The sequence below is a fragment of the Anabrus simplex genome, chromosome X, assembly GCF_040414725.1.
Source record: "Anabrus simplex isolate iqAnaSimp1 chromosome X, ASM4041472v1, whole genome shotgun sequence".
Classification (NCBI taxonomy): Eukaryota; Metazoa; Arthropoda; class Insecta; order Orthoptera; family Tettigoniidae; genus Anabrus; species Anabrus simplex.
In genome coordinates, this window is record NC_090279.1 from 112,092,243 (window position 1) to 112,114,068 (window position 21,826).

Sequence of the window (21,826 nt, forward strand, 5' to 3'; positions counted from 1 at the left end):
AAATTTGGGCTAATTGGCAATAATGCATAGTATATATATATATCATGCAATTCATAAAAAAACTATTAGAGATGATGTTTCCAGAAGTACAAAACTTAAAAGTAGGAACAAAGGAATTAGTAATTTACATGGAAATATGTCCTTAAGGATTTTCGGTTATAATTTGGCAGTATCGTGTCGAGTTCACCGAGTGAAAAATATAATAAAAAAGACGTGAAACGATACGGGAGTAGCGTAGAGGAGAGATACGTCCTTTATGCTTGCCAAGGACCCACCAAGCTGGCCCTAGCAGTATTTTTACTTATATAGAAGAATGAAAGCGATACTTAGACACTACAGCACAGTGGTAAAGCCAGAGGGTCTCTACACTTCAGAGAGCCTGACAATGAATAAAAAAGTTGAGCTTCAAGATCTCGAAAAAAAAAAAGGAGAGGAGAATCTTAAGGAAAATTTTAGGACCACAGAAAAATGCTGATGGGGAGTGGATGGTTACAAAAATAATGATCTATACAAATACACCGAAAAAATCACTGTCACCATGCGAAAGCGAAGGCTGAAATTCTATGGGCATCTAGGAAGAATGGATGAGGAACGGCTAACTAAGAAAATATTCAAGTACATCACTGGACTAAAAGCTTCGACGAAGTGGGTAGAAGAGGTAAAAAAGATGCAATATAAAGTGGAATTACAATGGGTATGATTCACAACAGAAAAGAATTTAGAAGCCGAATGTACAACAACAAAACATTCCAGGAGAAACCACCAAAATGTAGACCCGAATTGGTCATATCCGAGAAAGAAAGGAAGGTTAGAAGTGAAAGGATGAAGAGGTTGTGGGAGGAGGAGGAGGAGGAGGAGAAGGAGAAGAAGGAGAAGAAGACAAAGAAAAAGAGAAAGCCTTAGGTTCAATGCGGTCCAAAGGCGGCCAAATTCAGAAACAAGAAGATGAATGAAAACGGAGGCACTATAAATCTCAGATTTGTGAACGTTTTACTTGTTTCTATTCGCCAGCTTTGGTCAGCCAGGTCAGCTGTCATGAAGACTATTTTCTGTCGTCTGCAATAGATCCTGCATCGTGTGTGTCAACAAGGCCGCCACCCTCGTTGAAAATTAAAAACCGCGTCATTCGAAACTGTCGTGACATGCGCCCTTATCCTTATTTTTGTCACAATTTAGTAAGACTCTGGAGGGGATGCTAGAGGCTTGTTAACCTGGGAACTTACGCCCCTCAGACTCTCTTTGCTCCCCCCCCACCACCTCAAGCATAACGGTTTCTAACCGGACCTCACCAATCCAGACCAAGGGTCTTTTCGCTGGCCTGGTCTTGTAGCATCGTCCTAGCCGGGCTACATTGAATCTGGAACCTATGTTTCGCGAAGGCTTAGCAGAAGTGTAATAGCATTCACGACATTTTTTGGGAAGTTGCTTTACGTCGCACCGACACAGATAAGTCTTATGGCGACGATGGGACAGGAAAGGGTTAGGAGTGGTTAGGAAGCGGCCATGGCCTTAATTAAGGTACAGCCCCAGCATTTGCCTGGTGTGAAAATGGGAAACCACGGAAAACCATCTTCAGGGCTGCCGACAGTATGGTTCGAACCCACTATCTCCCGAATACTGGATACTGGCCGCACTTAAGCGACTGCAGCTATCGAGCTCGGTTCACAGTTTTTTAAGGGAGTTTTAAAAATTGCATTTCATTTGCAAATCTCTATTTTCACAGGAGATGAATCACAGTTCAAAGCACCGATTTAATTTTGATCCATTCTGTGACAAAAGACCACCGGCGTTCTAACTCCTCGTTCAGTAATTTAATGATGATTTATGTTTTAGCAATATAAAGGAATAATTGAAAGTTCACGACTAATACAGCATTGCGACAAAACAACTTGCCACAACACATAAATGAATAGGTCCATATATGCTGCAATGAAATGCGATCATAGTTCTCAATCACAAAAAAAGATAAAAGGAACAAACGTACTCACCTCCTTACTGCAGGCTTGACAGACTACCCTTCCATCGTCGTGAAATTGGGATCCCCCGTGATCCACTGCTTAAACCAGTAGGACTTTGACGATTTTTCTTTGGGCATTGCCGCAAGCACATTTCTTTTTTCTTCTTCCACTTCACAATAAATCATAACACGTTCTGAACAAAAAGCATCGAAAGAGAGGTACAGGGCATATGGATTGTACAACGCAGTTCGACCTTGACTCGTTCTCGCATATGTCGTAAGAGGCTGGAGGGGTTGAAGGCTTCGAGGTCAAATTGTTCCTTGTTTCTCTTGATGGAAATTTTCCTAGAACTATTTCTGATGACTTCTGAGAATTCCCATTTTTGTTCGTGGGGTAAACAGATATTGGAAAAAGAGAAGATAATTCTGTCGAGCACACAAGCTACAATATAATGCACTGGAAGAAAATCGGCTTTGTAAAAATACGGTCAAAAGGCATAAAATAGGCATGAAATAGGCATTTATACTCCAAATAGGCACAAACCCCTGAAATAGGCATTTATAGGCACAATAAAACCAACGAAATATAGCTAAAAAAGACCCTAAAACAGATTTATATCTCAAAAGCCTTCGTTTCTGAACACAGAAATAAAATAGGCAAATAGGCAAGTTCCCGTCTCTAGTTATAACGGTCCTCGAATAGCTTAAGTAATAACACAAATATTCATCTTCTTAGCTGATTACCTAAGAATCCCTGCGCCTAAATTTCTCTCCGATTACCGCTCTCTTATATCCATAACTCACACCGGCATAATTTATTGAGAAGCATTTGATTTTCCAACACATTCACTTGGTATTTACATATTTGTCGTCATCCGGATGTTCTCAGTTATAATCCATTTTCTATTAATTTCAACTTACTAAACTGTATTATTTTCTTCCTTAATTACCACGTATGTATGCGAGTGCTAATCCCCAATGCTGGACATCCTTTTCTTTGAGGAAATATTCTAAGCTATGCAAATGTATAACGTTTGGCCCAGGAAAATTCCCAAATATGGATGCAATTTTAACGACGGTGCAGACCTTCGTTTCGGGGTAATTGGTGGCTAATCAGTAAGTCGTATTACAAATCAGAAAGCAAATGGCGTTTCATTTTGGAGAGATCTACAACTTTTGTCCTATGACTTTTCGTCGTATTTCTATCCCTAATACGTTAAATACAGCTGTATTTCTCGATTTCAACTTGATTTTGTACTTTTACACGTATATGTTATCATTTGGCACACTTATAGGAGAGGTAGAATCATGACATTCGGCACGCACATTGACATGACACTTGGCCATGAGTAGTATAATACAGGGATTCGGCGGCCACCACCTCCTCCGGCTCTCGGGAGACCCTCCACCACCCGCGGGGAATTTGAATTTTGGCGGGAAATTTGAATTTTGGCGGGAGATTTGAATTTGTAAACAAAACCACGTGCTTTTTGACAGCTGTCATCGACAACAACGCATCGCTAACCTCACTGCTGCCATCTTGACGGGCCTAAACCTCAGTAGTACCAACTTAACCTAACTAGCGCGAGGTAAACAAATCCACGTGTTTTTGGACAGCCACGTGCTTCTTGACACACAACAACGCATCGCTAACCTCACTGCTGCCATCTTGACGGGTCTAAACCTCAGTGGTACTAACTTAACCTAACTAGCGCGAGGTAAACAAAGTCACGTGCTTTTTGACAGCCACGTGCTTTTTGACAGACAACAACGCATCGCTAACCTCAGTACTACCATCTTGACGCACCTAAACCTTAGTGGTACCAACTTAACCTCACTAGCGCGAGATAAACAAATCCACGTGCTTTTTTGACAGCTGTCATCCGCCATCTTTAAACTACAGAGCACCGTGCTGCCCTCTTTATCGCAGTAGCTGCAAATTCGTCACCTGTCATCGGCAGTGCTGCCATCTTGGCGGGCCTAAACCTTAGTGGTACTAACTTAACCTCACTAGAGCGAGATAAACAAAGCCACATGCTTTTTTGACAGCTGTCACCCGCCATCTTTAACCAACAGAGCACTATGCTGCAATCATGCGGGCAATTTCGTTAGCTGTCATCCGCCATCTTTAATGAACAGAGCACTGTGCTGCCCTCATGCGGGACAATTTCGTTAGCTGTCATCCGCCATCTTTTAATGAACAGAGCACCGTGCTGCCCTCATGCGGGGCAATTTCGTTAGCTGTCATCCGCCATCTTTAATGAACAGAGCACCGTGCTGCCCTCATGCGGGGCAATTTCGTTAGCTGTCATCCGCTCGCATACCCGCAATGATGCATGTTTAGACTTGAACACACATACTACTGTTCAAAACTTATTACAACTTGCCATCTGCATACTAGAGCTCGATGTTGTTGAACACTGCATTGTATAACTAGAATCGAGCACTGTTTAGAAAGAAAAAAATTATTTTCTCAACATACTTACTAAGCTGCTCTTCCTCTTCTATCAAGCTACATCTCTATCGAACGTGCATTGCAAAAGCAAGAGTGTGCAAGTTTAGACTTGAACACATACTACCGTTTATAGTTCGATGTTGTTGAACACTGCATTGGAATCAAACACTGTTTAGAAAAAGAAAAAAAATCTCTTCTCAACATGAGCTAGACAATAACATACTTACGAATCTGCTCATCACCTTTTTTCTTGCTTTTCTTCTTTGAGTAATAAACGAAACTCTATCTTGCAAATAAGGAGCGGGAGGAAGGTAATACCTAACCTAAAATAAAAGAATATGCCAATTCTACATTATTTATTTACATCTTGTTATGTACAAGTTTTATCTCGAATCATTTTACCCTAGTGATGTTTGCGTAATTCCCACCTTTCTCGACGCAATTCTTGTATGTACAAGTTTAAACTTGCCGTACTACGCTCTCAGCGTACCTCTCCCTATCTTTATACAATATGTACAGTGAATTGTGATGTAAGACAGCGTAACGTATATATTACAAAGTACACACCTCTAGCATAATGTTTACACACATCTGCTTTATGTAAAGTAGTACCGATAAATACTACTATGCCCCCAGGCTAGAGTGTTGGTAGAATTTGGAATGACAAACCGTTTGCAATCATCGCTATTAAGGGCTACCTTACTAATTAAATGAGTGTACAACTGGTGCTTCTTGCTCCTAATGACAGACATTTGCTTATGCAAAACAGGTGGATTACTTTTAATGCAATTGTTATAGTTTTCAAAACTTAGCTGATTCTGAACGATATTCTTTTTAACCCCCTTCAATCTCTTTATTTGTAGTTCATTTAAGAGTTTTATGCAATATGACTTGGATTTAGTACCTACAAATGAATCGATAATATTCCCAGCACATTCATCTTTCATTTTACCTAGAACCTTTTTGTTCACTAGCGGTATATGATATTGATTATTTGCAGGATAGTTGCTTGTATCAAACCTACCCAAGTCTGGCTTTATATCATTGTAATAGTCATCAGTTTTTATTTGATAAATAAACGAATCGGTATCTGTGTAGAGCAATTGCGCATTATGCGCGTACTTCTTCATCATATAATCGTAATGGAATTCATACATGAGTGTTTTAGCCAATTCAAGTACTGCAAAGCCGACGTAGGTAGGTTTGTCATACTTAACCTTAACACGATTCATCTGTATAATAACTAAATTCTCATGTATGATGGTGCAGCTGTGGAAATTTGGTTTACTTATTAAATAGTTAGCACCATACCTTATCTTAATATTTTCCCAGTTTGTAATCAATTTTACATCAACGCGTTTGTCAACATTTTCCATAGTCTTACCAAACACACTGTTATTCATGAGCTTGTAGAAATCTTTTTCAAACTCGTTAACCGCATTCGTTCTTAAATTATTGTTAAGATCGATATATGGCTTTAGCCACGGTGACTGATTAAAATCTAGAACGCGATGAATTTTGGATAACTTCAAACCATGCTGCAAACACTGTTTTAAATTTCGGTAATGAATGATATACTTAGATTTATCACACAAATTAGCAATTAGCATTTTCGTCGTTGACGCGATGTACGGGGACTTCACATTTTCAGGGCAAAACGGTAAGTCATTATGAGAAGTGTGTAACTCTTTAGTATACTGTAAGTCAACTTCGAGGAAATAACCTTTATCAGCTTCATCGCCTAGGGCGTGCAGCTGTAAAGCATCAATTTCGCACTGCGTTAGCCAGCGGAAACCACTCACCGGTAGATGCTGACTCATCGCCCACCCATACTGATTATTAGCATCGAGATAAACAATATACTGAGATTCCTGACTAGAATCGAAACTCGGCATGTACTTATTATTTGCTTTAGAATAACGCCCGCTGCACTGACTTAGACCGCCTCGAATAGATGATTTTATAAAGTGCACCATATCAATATCGGTTAGCAGTTCCAAATTCACCTGCGAGTATTTTAACATGGCATCCCAACTTAACCCAGGCGCAGTAAAATACTGACATGGGTCAAGGCTGTAGGTTTTCTTGCAAACACAGCGAAAATTTTCAAAAACAGCAGCTAACAAAAGGACATCCGTCCTTAAATATAAATCGGAGTATTCACCCAGCGTTTGAATGTGGAACTGCTCCCAGATATGTTGTGCATGTAAATAGTCATCATCACTAATATCTGCTGAATTCAGCGAGCTGTAAAAGGATTGTTCCGATGGTAAGGCACGTTCTTCGAGGCGTTCTAAGCAGTCAAGATATTCATAACAAAAATACCCTTACGCCGAAGTAAATTAAACTGCACTTCTTCGGGAAAATCGCGTCGAATTTCCGTAAATTGTTCTGGCTGTAAATGACTAGAAAGTTTATCGAGGCTACTCGCCATAAAGCGAAACGCGTCAAGGAATCTCAGTTTTATAGAATGCTCCTCATCTACTTTTACAGACTTTGCAAACGCAATGTACCGCTCTTTATTCTGAGGGATTATATCTACTTTTTCATCTGAAGCTCCAAATTGTGAAATGATGAAATGTGAGTCGTAACCAGATAAGTTATGAAAAATTACAGGTATAAATTTAGGAACTATGTACTTAAGATTACAGCTATAATGAGCGGCACATCTGTAGAAACCAGTTAAATGATCATGATCAAAAACTTTAGGGTCATTTTCGGAAAATTCCCCATCACAAATGATACACTTTGTAGCTCGTTCATGATCATTTAACTGAATTTCGGTGAGTGGCTTCATAGGAATATTACTATTTAGAATACGACCAAGACGAACTGCATAACTTTCAAGTCATTCTAAAAATACTTTAGCAGCATCATGTCCTCGATACAGCTCTAAATTGTTAAGCGTACTATCATAACTGCACTTGATGTAATACGCGAAGCTATATGGGACATGCATGTGCGTAGTATTAGTGAAAGAGTTGTCAGGATTAGGTAAGCATGTGTTGCATGGCGTGAGGATGGCTTCAAAGCCTGCATAAATCAGGAACGGTACCCACATCTGCTTGTGAAAATTTGTAAATTTTAAAACATTATTGCCTGTAGTAGGTATCTCTGTATGTACATGATTGCAGTCATTTTTGGAATGCTTCGTTAACTGATCTTCAGTTCTAAAATACTGCAAACATCCATCACATAGCCACTTTTTACACCTTTCTTTGGACAAGTGACTACCAACAAGTCTACTCAGATTTTTAATCCAGCAAAAGTGGCTATTCTCACTGTTTTCGATATAGAGTAAGTTAACATGAGTACGCTTCTTATGACATGTATAATACAGAGGACCTACTACAGACTTTTTCTCTACGCCATACACATTAATGCTAATGTTATTTAGTTCCTCAAAGCGCTTAATATCCTTTAACTGCACAGGAAATTCTATACTATCAAAATTTAGCTGCGTTGAATAGTGTGGATACGATGATGTTCTATTCGCTACATTCGATTTAGCAGGATTTAAAGCCGACATCACCGCCCATGCAAAACATGCCTCGTCATTGTTTTGGATGTTTACAACAGCTTCATTTCGCTGAATCCATGTCGGCAGCTCGATGTACGATGTACCTCGCATAGGATTATACTTAATGATGTTAACTTCTAGATACATTATTTCAACTAAAGCCCACCCTGATTCCTTTTCCTGAAATTCCTCGCTCTTAGTTGAAATAATGTTAGAGACATCCCTAAGTACATCACCAAAATTAGTCGACTCACTTATGACAAAATTCTTCGTATTAAATGATTTAATGTCCGTTATTTCGGATTCATCTGTACTTTTAATGTACAAGGCGAAAAGTTCAAAATTAACTTTAAATAAATTATGATTGGACAAAGATTTAGCAAGAAGCTGTTGTACATCCGGCTGAACACAATTTAAAAAGTTTGAAGTGCTCTGAAACTTTTGACTGGGGCGAATTCTGTAACTAGAAATCCTACTTTTAAATGCTGTATTAATTTCCTCGATGTTTGCGTTACTACCACTTCTACACGCATTATTTTTATGTGCATTACCCCGTAAGTGTCCCTGAAAATGTGAAGATGGTACATCAGTGTTACAGTGCTCGCAGTGAATAGTTTGAAGTTCATGATTTTTTCTAGGTTTTTTACTACTAGTACTTTCTACAGCTACATCCGTTTTCTTTACGCTTTTCTCCTATTACCTGAAGGCAAGTAGATACCTGATGCCCTTCTACTAAGTGAGCCTCGAATCGCTCTACGTTAGCGAAATACACACTACAAACTTTACATAAAGCAGATGTTATGCTAGGGTGATTTGATTTCATATGGTGCATGAAGTTATCTCGTCTTGTAAACGTTATATTGCATTCCTCACAGCAGGGGAACATCTGAAAAGAGAACAACCAATAGAGATTAAGCGAAAGTTGCTATGTTCGAAAGAAACCAAGTTTCAACCTATAGAAGTCAGACATTGCTGAAAGTTTGAAATTATAAGATTAACCTCTTCTGCAGCATGCTGACTGAAGAGAACAACTATTTATCATTAGACTAAAGTTGCTATGTTCGGAAGAAACCATGTTTGAACCTGTACAGGTCCGACATGGCTGTGAGTTTGAAATTATAAGATTAACCTCTTCTACAGCATGAGGATTGAAGAGAACAACTATTTATCAATAGACTAAAGTTACGATGTTCGGAAGAAACCAAGTTTCAACGTATAGAGCTCAGACATGGCTGTGAGTTTGAAATTACAAGATTAACCTCTTCTACAGCATGAGGATTGAAGAGAACAACTATTTATCAATAGACTAAAGTTACGATGTTCGGAAGAAACCAAGTTTCAACGTATAGAGGTCAGACATAGCTGTGAGTTTGAAATTATAAGATTAACCTCGTCTACAGCATGAGGATTGAAGAGAACAACTAGTTATCAATAGACTAAAGTTACGATGTTCGGAAGAAACCAAGTTTCAACGTATAGAGCTCAGACATGGCTGTGAGTTTGAAATTATATGATTAACCTCGTCTATAGCATGAGGATTGAAGAGAACAACTATTTACCAATAGTCTAAAGTTACGATGCTCGGAAGAAACCAAGTTTGAACCTGTGCAGGTCGGACATTGCTGTGAGTTTGAAATTATAATATTAACCTCTTCTACAGCATGAGGATTGAAGAGAACAACTATTTATCAATAGTCTAAAGTTACGGTGTTCGGAAGAAACCAAGTTTCAACGTATAGAGGTCAGACATAGCTGTGAGTTTGAAATTATAAGATTAACCTCGTCTACAGCATGAGGATTGAAGAGAACAACTATTTTATCAATAGACTAAAGTTACGATGTTCGGAAGAAACCAAGTTTCAACGTATAGAGCCAAGACATGGCTGTGAGTTTGAAATTATAAGATTAACCTCGTCTATAGCATGAGGATTGAAGAGAACAACTATTTATCAATAGTATAAAGTTACGATGCTCGGAACAAACCAAGTTTGAACCTGTGCAGGTCGGACATGGCTGTGAGTTTGAAATTATAATATTAACCTCTTCTACAGCATGAGGATTGAAGAGAACAACTAAACCGCGTCTATAGTATGAGGATTGAAGAGAACAACTATTTATCAATAGACTAAAGTTATGATGTTCTGAACAAAACCAAGTTTCAACGTATAGAGGTCAGACATTGCTGTGAGTTTAAAATTATAAGATTAACCCCGTCTATAGCATGTGGATTGAAGAGAACAACTATTTATCAATAGACTAAAGTTACGATGTTCTGAAGACACCAAGTTTGAATCTGTACAGGTCAGACATGGCTGTGAGTTTGAAATTATAAGATTAACCTCGTCTATAGCATGAGGATTGAAGAGAACAACTATTTATCAATAGACTAAAGTTGCTATGTTGGGAAGAAACCAAGTTTGAACCTGTAGAGGTCAGACATTGCTGTGAGTATGAAATTATAAGATTAACCTCTTCTATGACATGCAGATTAAGGAACATAAATATTTATCAATAGACTAAAGTTACGATGTTCGGAAGAAACCAAGTTTCAACGTATAGAGGTCAGACATAGCTGTGAGTTTGAAATTATAAGATTAACCTCGTCTACAGCATGAGGATTGAAGAGAACAACTATTTATCAATAGACTAATGTTACGATGTTCGGAAGAAACCAAGTTTCAACGTATAGAGCTCAGACATGGCTGTGAGTTTGAAATTATAAGATTGACCTCGTCTATAGCATGAGGATTGAAGAGAACAACTATTTATCAATAGTCTAAAGTTACGATGCTCGGAAGAAACCAAGTTTGAACCTGTGCAGGTCGGACATGGCTGTGAGTTTGAAATTATAAGATTAACCTCTTCTACAGCATGAGGATTGAAGAGAACAACTATTTATCAATAGACTAAAGTTACGATGTTCGGAAGAATCCAAGTTTCAACGTATAGAGGTCAGACATAGCTGTGAGTTTGAAATTATAAGATTAACCTCGTCTACAGCATGAGGATTGAAGAGAATAACTATTTATCAATAGACTAAAGTTACGATGTTCGGAAGAAACCAAGTTTCAACGTATAGAGGTCAGACATAGCTGTGAGTTTGAAATTATAAGATTAACCTCGTCTATAGCATGAGGATTGAAGAGAACAACTATTTATCAATAGTCTAAAGTTACGATGTTCTGAAGACACCAAGTTTGAATGTGTACAGGTCAGACATGGCTGTGAGTTTGAAATTATATGATTTACCTCTTCTGCAGCATAAAACATTGAAGAGAACAACTATTTATCAATAGACTAAAGTTGCTATGTTCGGAAGAAACCAGGTTTGAACCTGTACAGGTCAGACATTGCTGTGAGTTTGAAATTATAAGATTATCCTCTTCTATGACGTTCAGATTAAAGAAAATAACTATTTATCAATAGACTAAAGTTATGATGTTTTAGAAGAAAGCAAGTTTCAGCCTGTTGAGGTCAGACATAGCTATGTGTGTTTGAAATTATAAAATTAACCTCGTCTATAGCATGAGGATTGAAGAGAACAACTATTTATGATTAGCTTAAAGTTACGATGTTCGGAAGAAACCAAGTTTCAACGTATAGAGGCCAGACATACTTTAAAATCTTCGCGCTGCAAACTGTTATTCGGATGAATAAAATGAGTGCGTTCAAGCCTGAAACTCGAATGATGATATTCTGGTCGTACCTAAAAAAGAAGAAACATATATGAATGTAGTGTAGGGTACATCAGCTAGCCTAGCTATCTTTACAACTCAAAGTTCGAAAACATACCTTAAAAATGCACGTGCTGCAGACTGTTACTCGGATGAATAAAATGCGTACTTTCAAGCCTGTAACTCGAATGATAATATTCTAGTTGTACCTAAAAAGAAAAGAATAAACATATATGAATGTAGTGTAGGGTACATCAGCTAGCCTAGCTATCTTTACAACTCAAAGTTCGAAAACATACCTTAAAGTTGCACGTGCTGCAGACTGTTACTCGGATGAATAAAATGCGTACTTTCAAGCCTGTAACTCGAACTATACCTAAAAAGAAAAGAAAATATGTATGAATGTAGATGTTTATTACCTAGCGTAGAAGTTGCTTTGCAAACAGTAACTAACAGTTCAGGCTTAACTGAAGTTGAAGGCTGAAGAATAATATTCACAGCAGACAGTACTTAGACGGGAGATGTGCACGTAATAAACACACACAAAGAACTGTGAGCGCTTCACGCAGACTGCAGCGAGTAAATATGCTGCTTGTTACCAAGCGGATATCAAGAATTGCAGACGTTTGCAGTACAGTTAGAACGAAATGTTTATGCAACAAGAACTCTCCGGAGGGTCTTATGCTGAGTTCTGCAGGCTGACGTATTTAAGCCGGGATCGAACCTGCTGTTGATGCCAAGGTGTCAGAATTTAAGAGTTCTGCAGTGGATCGAGCCTTGGAAAGTTAGCACGTGATTGCAATGTTTGAGGAAAAAGCTAAGTTTCAACATATAGAGGTCAGACATGGTTGTAAGTTTGAAATTACAAGATTAACCTCTGTCATGTCTACACCTTCTAATCCTAGAGTGCTAAAAAACCAAAGCGCGAGTCAGCTAGCCTAGAGTTGCGATGTTTAGAAGAAACCAAACTTTAACCTATAGAGGACGGACATAGATGTAAGTTTCCTCTCCTACAGCATGCGGATTGAAGAGAACAACTATTCATCAATAGAAATTAGCTAAATGTTACGATGTTCGGAAGAAACCCAGTTTCAACCTATAGAAGTCGGACATGGTTGTAAGTTTGAAATTATAAGATTAACCTCTACCATGTCTACGCCTTCTAATCATAGAGTGCTAAAAACCAAAGCGCGAGTCAACTAGCCTAGAGTTGCGATGTTTAGAAGAAACCAAGTTTTAACCTATAGAGGACGGACATAGTTGTGAATTTCCTCTCCTACAGCATGCGGATTGAAGAGAACAACTATTCATCAATACAAATTACCTAAATGCTACGATGTTCGGAAGAAACCCAGTTTCAACCTATAGAAGTCGGACATGGTTGTAAGTTTGAAATTACAAGATTCACCTCTACCATGTCTACACCTTCTAATCATAGAGTGCTAAAAACCAAAGCGCGAGTCAGCTAGCCTACAGTTGCGATGTTTAGAAGAAACCAAGTTTTAACCTATAGAGGACGGACATAGATGTGAGTTTCCTCTCCTACAGCATGCGGATTGAAGAGAACAACTATTCATCAATAGAAATTAGCTAAATGTTACGATGTTCGGAAGAAACCCAGTTTCAACCTATAGAAGTCGGACATGGTTGTAAGTTTGAAATTATAAGATTAACCTCAGCCATGTCTACACCTTCTAATCCTAGAGTGCTAAAAACCAAAGCGCGAGTCAGCTAGCCTAGAGTTGCGATGTTTAGAAGAAAACAAAGTTTTAACCTATAGAGAACGGACATAGATGTGAGTTTCCTCTCCTACAGCATGCGGATTGAAGAGAACAACTATTCATCAATAGAAATTAGCTAAATGTTACGATGTTCGGAAGAAACCCAGTTTCAACCTATAGAAGTCGGACATGGTTGTAAGTTTGAAATTATAAGATTGACCTCTTCTATAGCATGAGGATTGAAGAGAACAACTATTTATCAATAGACTAAAGTTGCAATGTTCGGAAGAAACCAAGTTTCAACCTACTGAGGTCGGACATTGTCGTGAGTTTTACTAAGCTAAGTCTACATCCACAGTACCCCCTACCTGTTAGCAACAACACGAAACGCTGAGGTACCGAAATATACAAGCTCTACAAGCAGACGTATTTGTACTATGATTAAACGGGAAGGTTTGAGCTCAGCTCTACAAGCTGCTAATAATTTTAATGCGAACGGTACGCGTGCAGCGAACTTCGTACTCTGCTGAGGCAAACGCATTCCAGGTAGGAGCTGGCTAGCCGGATGCAGCTTGCGCGCGCGCGTGTGTAGGCATGCTTCAAAAACACATCCCAGATATTTTTTCTCGTTGTGGAGTCTGCTTATTCTAAATCCGGTGCTAGGACATAGCTACTCGTAAGGCATAACACCTGAAATGCACTGGGAAGCAGCTAGCCGCTGATCTCCTCTTGTTTTTACATGAGATTTTAAATTGTAAGAACCTATTTTACGGCCAGATGCCCCTCCTGACGCAAGAATCTGTTTTACGGCCGGTTGCCCTTCCTGACGCTGAAAGACCAGGATTTAGCCAGTTACCCTTCCTGATGTAACAAGACTAGGATTTTTTTTAGACTGCACTTGGCTAGAAATAGCCACACGAAATTATTATATAGAAAGAGAATTACCGGCTCTTACGGTTTGGTTTAGTGTGCTTGCCTCTCACCCGGCAGACTCGGGTTCGATTCTCTTGGGATTAAAATATGTTTTACAGCCGAGTACCCCCTCCTGACGCAAGAGTTTAAATCGTAAGAATCTGTTTCACGGCCGGTTGCCCTTCCTGGCGCTGAAGGACCAGGATTTAGCCAGTTACCCTTCCTGATGTAACAAGACTAGGATTTATTTTTAGATTGCACTTGGCTAGAAATAGCCACACGAAATTATTATATAGAAAGAGAATTACCGGCTCTTACGGTTTGGTTTAGTGTGCTTGCCTCTCACCCGGCAGTTTCGGGTTCGATTCTCTTGGGATTAAAATATGTTTTACAGCCGAGTGCCCCTCCTGACGCAAGAGTTTAAATCGCAAGAATCTGTTTTACGGCCGGTTGCCCTTCATGACGCTGAAAGACCAGGATTTAGCCTGTTACCCTTCCTGATACAACAACTCTAGGATTTATTTTTAGACTGCACTTGACTAGAAATAGCCACACGAAATTATTATATAGAAAGAGAATTGCCGGCTCCTACGGTTTGGTTTAGTGTGCTTGCCTCTCACCCAGCAGTCTCGGGTTCGATTCTCTTAGAACGAAGGTACACCCCAAACACACCATTCAATGTTCTGATCATATGTTGTATCGATTATATTCTTAATCACTTATTTTGTAATATAATCTTCAAGTATTCGATAAAGCTATGCCTTAACAGAGCAGGGAAAAGGAGGTTATAACAATCGCTATCTTACGCAAGCCGTTCAGAACCGTAGTCTTGTTTTCTTTTAGAACAAAGTTATTCCTTGACATGTTCTTTCTAAATTGTCTGCCACAACGAAGAGTTCGTCACAGTGCTCTCAGATTGTGGATGTAGAATATGCCGCCACCACATGTCAAAGAATAAAGATGCCAACACAAAGATGGCAGCACGGTGCTCTGTTCATTAAAAGATGGCGGATGACAGCTAACGAAATTGTCCCGCATGAGGGCAGCACGGTGCTCTGTTCATTAAAGATGGCGGATGACAGCTAACGAAATTGCCCCGCATGAGGGCAGCACGGTGCTCTGTTCTTTAAAGATGGCGGATGACAGCTAACGAAATTGCCTGCATGATAGCAGCATAGTGCTCTGTTGGTTAAAGATGGCGGGTGACAGCTGTCAAAAAAGCATGTGGCTTTGTTTCCAAACAAGAGCACGTGGAATTTGCCGCCACCACAAAGAGGGCAGCACTGTACTCTGTTGCTTAAAGATGGCGGATGATGGCTGTCAAAAAAAAGCGCGTGGGTTTGTTTCCAAACAAGAGCATGTAGAATTTGCCGCCACCACATAGAGGGCAGCACGGTGCTCAAAGATGGCTGTTGTCACGTAGAATTGCCTGCTACCACAGGTATCTAGCTAAGGAGGGCAGCACTGTGTTCTATAGATTAAAGATGGTGGATGACAGCTGCACATGGATTTGTTTATCTCACGCTAGTGAAGTTAAGTTGGTAGCACTAAGGTTTAGGCCCGCCAAGACGGCAGCACTGCCGATGACAGGTGACGAATTTGCAGCTACTGCGATAAAGAGGGCAGCACGGTGCTCTGTAGTTTAAAGATGGCGGATGACAGCTGTCAAAAAAGCACGTGGATTTGTTTATCTCGCGCTAGTGAGGTTAAGTTGGTACCACTAAGGTTTAGGTCCGTCAAGATGGCAGCACTGAGGTTAGCGATGCGTTGTTGTCTGTCAAAAAGCACGTGGCTGTCAAAAAACACGTGAATTTGTTTACCTCGCGCTAGTTAGGTTAAGTTGGTACTACTGAGGTTTAGGCCCGTCAAGATCGCAGCAGTGAGGTTAGCGATGCGTTGTTGTCGATGACATCTGTCAAAAAGCACGTGGTTTTGTTTACAAATTCAAATCTCCCGCCAAAATTCAAATTTCCCGCCAAAATTCAAATTTCCCGCCAAAATTCAAATTTCCCGCGGGTGGTGGAGGGGCCTCCCGAGAGCCGGAGGAGGTGGTGGCCGCCGAATCCCTGTATTATACTACTGCCATGTTATAGCCAAATTTTATGATTCTAGCCGTCACATGAGTATTAAAAATATATAGTATATGAAAACTTTACAAAATTTCACCCCACTCAATGACTCTAACTCAATCCAACCCATAAATATAGGAGATACGAGAAGATGTCATAGGACCAACCATGTAGAGCACTGAAAGTGGCGTCTGATGGTGAAGTCCGTTTGTAGATACGTCGGACAGTTTCAATGCAGTATCTATCGAAATAAAGGTCTGCACTTCTGGAGTGTGTCTGTACATTGACAATTTTGGCGAAATTCCCGTACAGTTATCCGTTTCAGGTGTAATAATGACCATCTGCTTATATTCAGTTTTGGTGTATGTCTCTTTTTTCGTTTGTCTGTTTGTCTATAACTTGGAAACTACTGGATATATTTCCACCAAACTTGATATTTAGAATCCACCTGTCCTTTGGTAGGTTTTAGGGCAAATATTGTTTCTAAATCCCTGAATTGACTGGGGATTATACGAAACCGAAACCGTGATTTTGCATTCCCACAAAATATACACAACCAAACTTAATGTAAATTTACCTGCCTTAATGAAAATTAATTTCTAAGCATTTTTCCTCATGTGCATCATTTCAATACGAGGATTAATAAGGGAGATATTAACGGACCCTTTTCCGGTACAAGTCCCACCGGACTTAACTCAAGAGCGGGTGCGTGTAAAGCGTTTTTTTTTTCTTACAACTTGAAAACTACTGAAGATATTTGAGTCAAACTTTACATTAACATCCACCTGTCCAACGGTAGGTGTTAATCATAAATAACATTTCATGTTCCCGGAATAGGGAATAGGGAACAGAAATGGTGATTTTACTCTTCCACAATATATACAGTACAAGACCAACCTGATTGGAAATCGACCAAACGTGATGGAATTCCATCTCTCAAACGTTTTTCATGTGCATTTTTTCGACAGGAGGATTAATAAGGGAGATATCATAAACGGTCCGTTTTACAGGTTAAGTCCAGCGGATATAGCCCAAAAGGTGTTGTACGTGGAGCAGGTTCCTTATCTATCTATGTAAATAAAATCGTAACGACTGTGTGCCTGTACATTGACTATTTTGGCGAAATTTTCGTACAGCTACACGTTTAAGGGGTAATAATGACCATCTGCATGTTTTTTGGTCTAGTTTATTGAAAGTCCTAATTTTTACACTCTTCACCGAAAACCCAGATTGCGGCATAATCTGCCAGTCGAAGAAGGATATTGAAATTTGGCAAAATTATACGTTTTAGCCTGTAACGGACTGAAAACTTCCAAGATCTATAAATTTTTCCCTTTTTACCCCGAAGAATATCGAAATATGGAGGCAAATTTAATGATGGTGCAGACCTTCGGGAAGTATTATTACATAACGAATGGCACAATATCCGTTCAATTTGGAGTGATCTACAACCTTGGTCTTACGACTTTTTGTCGTATTTCCATCCCTTTTACGTTTTATTTTTCTCTATTTCTCGATGTTATGTACATTTGGACTTTCCACATAGATGATTCATACCTTCCATCACTTATAGGAAAGATAGAATCATCAAACTCTACACGAAAATTGGTCCACCCAGTAGCCATCTGCAAGCCAAATGCTATGTATGTAGCTGTCAATTATCCGAAAAGAAATGCAATGTGAGGTAATCTTACACAAATTTTACCCTATTCCACGTTTTTAATTCAATCTGACCCATGAATCGATGAGATATCATAAGACCAGCAATTTAAGCCGCTAAATCCGGCGTCTGCTATTGTAATCAGTACTCCCCACACCGACTTTGACTGGCAGTAGGAATGGGGTTCTTCTCCAATTCCTGTGTAACTGGCATTAATAAGGCAGGCCTACCATTGTAATGAATAATTCACTTCTCGATTTGACTTCCAGAAGGCAAGGGAGCATGCAGTTTTGTTCAAAACTCCACTTACCCGATTGTGTTTGGCTGTAGGCAAGCGTTCACGCAGTTATAAACAGAAGTATCCATCTAAAATGTGACTGTCATTAGGCATACTGGCCTGCTAATGTGATGGAAACTCACCAACTTGGTGTGACTGGCAGTAAGCTGGCTGGCAGTTGGAAAAGGGGCCTGTCATTATAATGATAACTACACAACTCAATTTTGACTGGTTGTAGGGAAGTTTCCTGCCATTATAATAATAACTCCTCAATTTGTAATATGTCTGGAAGTAGAAAAATGGGGCTGTCATTGTAACGGAAACTCCCCAAATCGATTGTGACCGCGCAGTAGGCAATGGGGCCTGCAATTATAATGTAAACTTCCCAACTCGATTGTGAATGGCAATAGGCAAGTGAGCCTGCCGTTATCATCACAAATCCGCAACAAGCACTTTACATTGTAAGCAACGTATGGGGACCTCTCCATGCTGTTTCTTGGATAACGCTAAGGCCCGGTTTCACAGTATACGCTTAAGCCTTGGATCGGGCTTAAGCGGGAGCTTAAACTCTGGACGAGTTTCACAGTGGGGAGTGCAAGTGGTAAGCCGAGCTTATCTGTGACTGGCTTAAGCTGTATGAAACTGAGGTTTAAGCTAAGGATTCAGATCAGATGGTAGAGCGCTGGCCCTCTTATAGCCCAACTTGGCAGGTTCGATCCTGTCTCAGTCCTGTGGTGAAGGTGCTCAAATTCATAGTTAGTGGGACGTAAAACCAATTACATTAATAAATAACTTATATTTGTGAATATATTTCGAGGCTCAAGAGACAAAAATGTCGGTCGGTCACTTGCTTTCTTGGCTTACGCTGCGTGAACCATCAACGATAGACCCCAAGTGTAAGTGTACGAATTGTAGAGCATAGAAACCTCTACAAAAAAGTCCGCGATGGTATATACCTATTTCCAACCGTTTGCCCTCTAGAAACGATGTATAACCTACAAGTCAATCAATCATAGGCTACGGATGTAAACAAAGATGAGAACTGAATCACTGCGCATGCGCAAGCATTACCAACTTCGGAGATGTTCAGCTTAGTAAAGCTGCACATGGTCCCCCTACTGTGAAACTCGTAGTGTTTAAGCCAAAGAGTAAGCCTTGCTTAAGCGGCGTGCGTGGCTTACTAAAGCTTCGGCTTAAACTCAAACTGTGAAACCGGGCCTAAGAGACATGCTATTTTAAAACAATCTTATTTACAGTATTTAATTCAATATTCGTATACAATGCAGAATACCGTAGTGTTTAAATATTTCCTAATACAAATTATGTAATTTTCCTGATGTATCTAACGTTTTGAAGTAGTCATTGTTTACTCATTGATCTTGCAACAGGCTCTTACATTTTACAGTTGTACTTTTACTACTTAAAATACACTACACTTGCAACTATCTCTTCCACACATTAAATGACATAATTATTGTTATTAATATTATTACTGTTATTATTTTAATTACTTTTAAGTTTATGTCGTGGTTTGCCGTGGGATGAGAACTGTTAGGTTTCAATAAGTGGACAACTTAATACCACAAATTTTGAACTTTTATTTGTATCCCTTTTTTTAAAGTTAAAAATTGATAAATAGAAAATCTGAGTGAACAACAAGAGTATTAATGGTCTCGTAATCTCTAGCAAGAAGAAGGATTTAGAAGTCTGAAAATGAGGTACAAAGTTTACAGTTGTTAATAGCTTGGTTGATTTACGTAGGAAAGGGTCTTAATGCTCTTGACAGGAACAATATTCTACAAAGAGCATGTTTGCTCCGATCATTTATACAACATACAAGTCTGAGCTTCAAAAGGTACTGTAGTCCAACCTCGCCGCACTTAAGTTCCACCTGACAATCCATCAGTTGTTCTCATCACGTAGCTTTTCTATTGCTCAAATAGTTTATAACTTACTGTTCCTGAAGGGAACTACACACATTTACCGAATAAACAGGGGAATGATTGCCTTAATGTAAAAAGATAATGTTGAACATGACTGGCCATAAACCAAAAGGCTTGGAGGGGAAACACTCGCAATCCTCAGAGAACAAGTGGGCTTATTGCACAACGATACAGCGAGGTGACTAAGTAAGAAGTGTTAAAGCCGTAAGTGGGCTTACATAGGCTAAGCCTCTTCTACAGAGAGGTGACTGAGTAAGAAGTGTTAAAGCCGTAAGTGGGCTTACTGCACAACGATACAGCGAGGTGACTAAGTAAGAAGTGTTAAAGACATTTACAGATATTGTCACCCCATGGGAACCGACAGAGGGTAATTAATCCTTGATCCCTTACACTACAATTTCCCAGTAGGGAATACGTTTGAGTCCTCAGGCATTTAAACCACCAAATTTAGACATTTAAGAGGTTGAAACGTTCCTCTCAAACTAAGCGCAGCAGCTATGAGAATTCTGCCATTACTTGAGTTGCTGGGCCCGCGCCCCTGCCTCCTGGGTCACGTCAATACACTCTCCTCACACTGGAGTAATTCAGACATCACGGCCTTAAAGCTTAGCACTTTTGAGGGAAAGGTTCCAGTACACCTCACTGATAGGCTGGATGACAGTACACACCCAGAATTGAATGGATGAAAACCATAACGGTATAAGTAGAATTTTGGTCATTCAGAGAAAAAGGCATTTAAACATCTTAACACTCATTTGAGGTTATACCACCCATCACTAGAACGCAGAATATTACCGCTATCACTTGTATCTCCTTGCTGGTGAGAGGATACATCCTGCACTTAACTCATTTTTTTAATGTCACTTATACCGTTATAGTTTTCACCCATTCAATTTTAATCGGCGAGAGAAAATATTTACAAGTTTCTGATTGGCTGATTACTATTGAATAAGGAACCAGCTTAAGTGTTGACAATTCTGATACATAAACAAAATAATACTCAAAACCTAAGGTTTGCCATCAGCAAAATTAAATTTTTAAAATTCAATACTTAGAGTTCATCCCGCTAGAGGGTGCAAATAGAACAGATGAATACCAAAGTGTCTTGTAGTGCACTAGTTCACGTGCATTGTAGAAGGCACTGGCCGGGCGAGATGTACCCCCGGTACAGCCCTCCACCCAGTATGGTTTTACAATGCGAAAAACAGCTTGAAAACTTGAAATCTTGAGATATGTTAATATTGAGATAAACATATATAAGTCGGAGTATATGTTCATTGAGAGTCCATTCATTCTGGCTTGTTTTTTCCTGATTATTGACATAGAGTACCGCTAGTCTTGATATCCTTGCCAAAGTAGTCCAAGTGGTATTCAGTTGTCCACTCATTGAAACCTAACACTTCTCATCCCACGGCAAACCACGACATAAACTTAAAAGTAATTAAAATAATAACAGTAATAATATTAATAACAATAATTATGTCATTTAATGTGTTTAAGAGATAGTTGCAAATGTAGTGTATTTTAAGTAGTAAAAGTACAACTGTTTCCGTTGCCACCCTATCTCGGGCTTTGAGCAGGTGCTCGGAGGCTATCTTCCATTTTTCCAGTACACTCGGGCTGCGGGAGTGCTCTGAA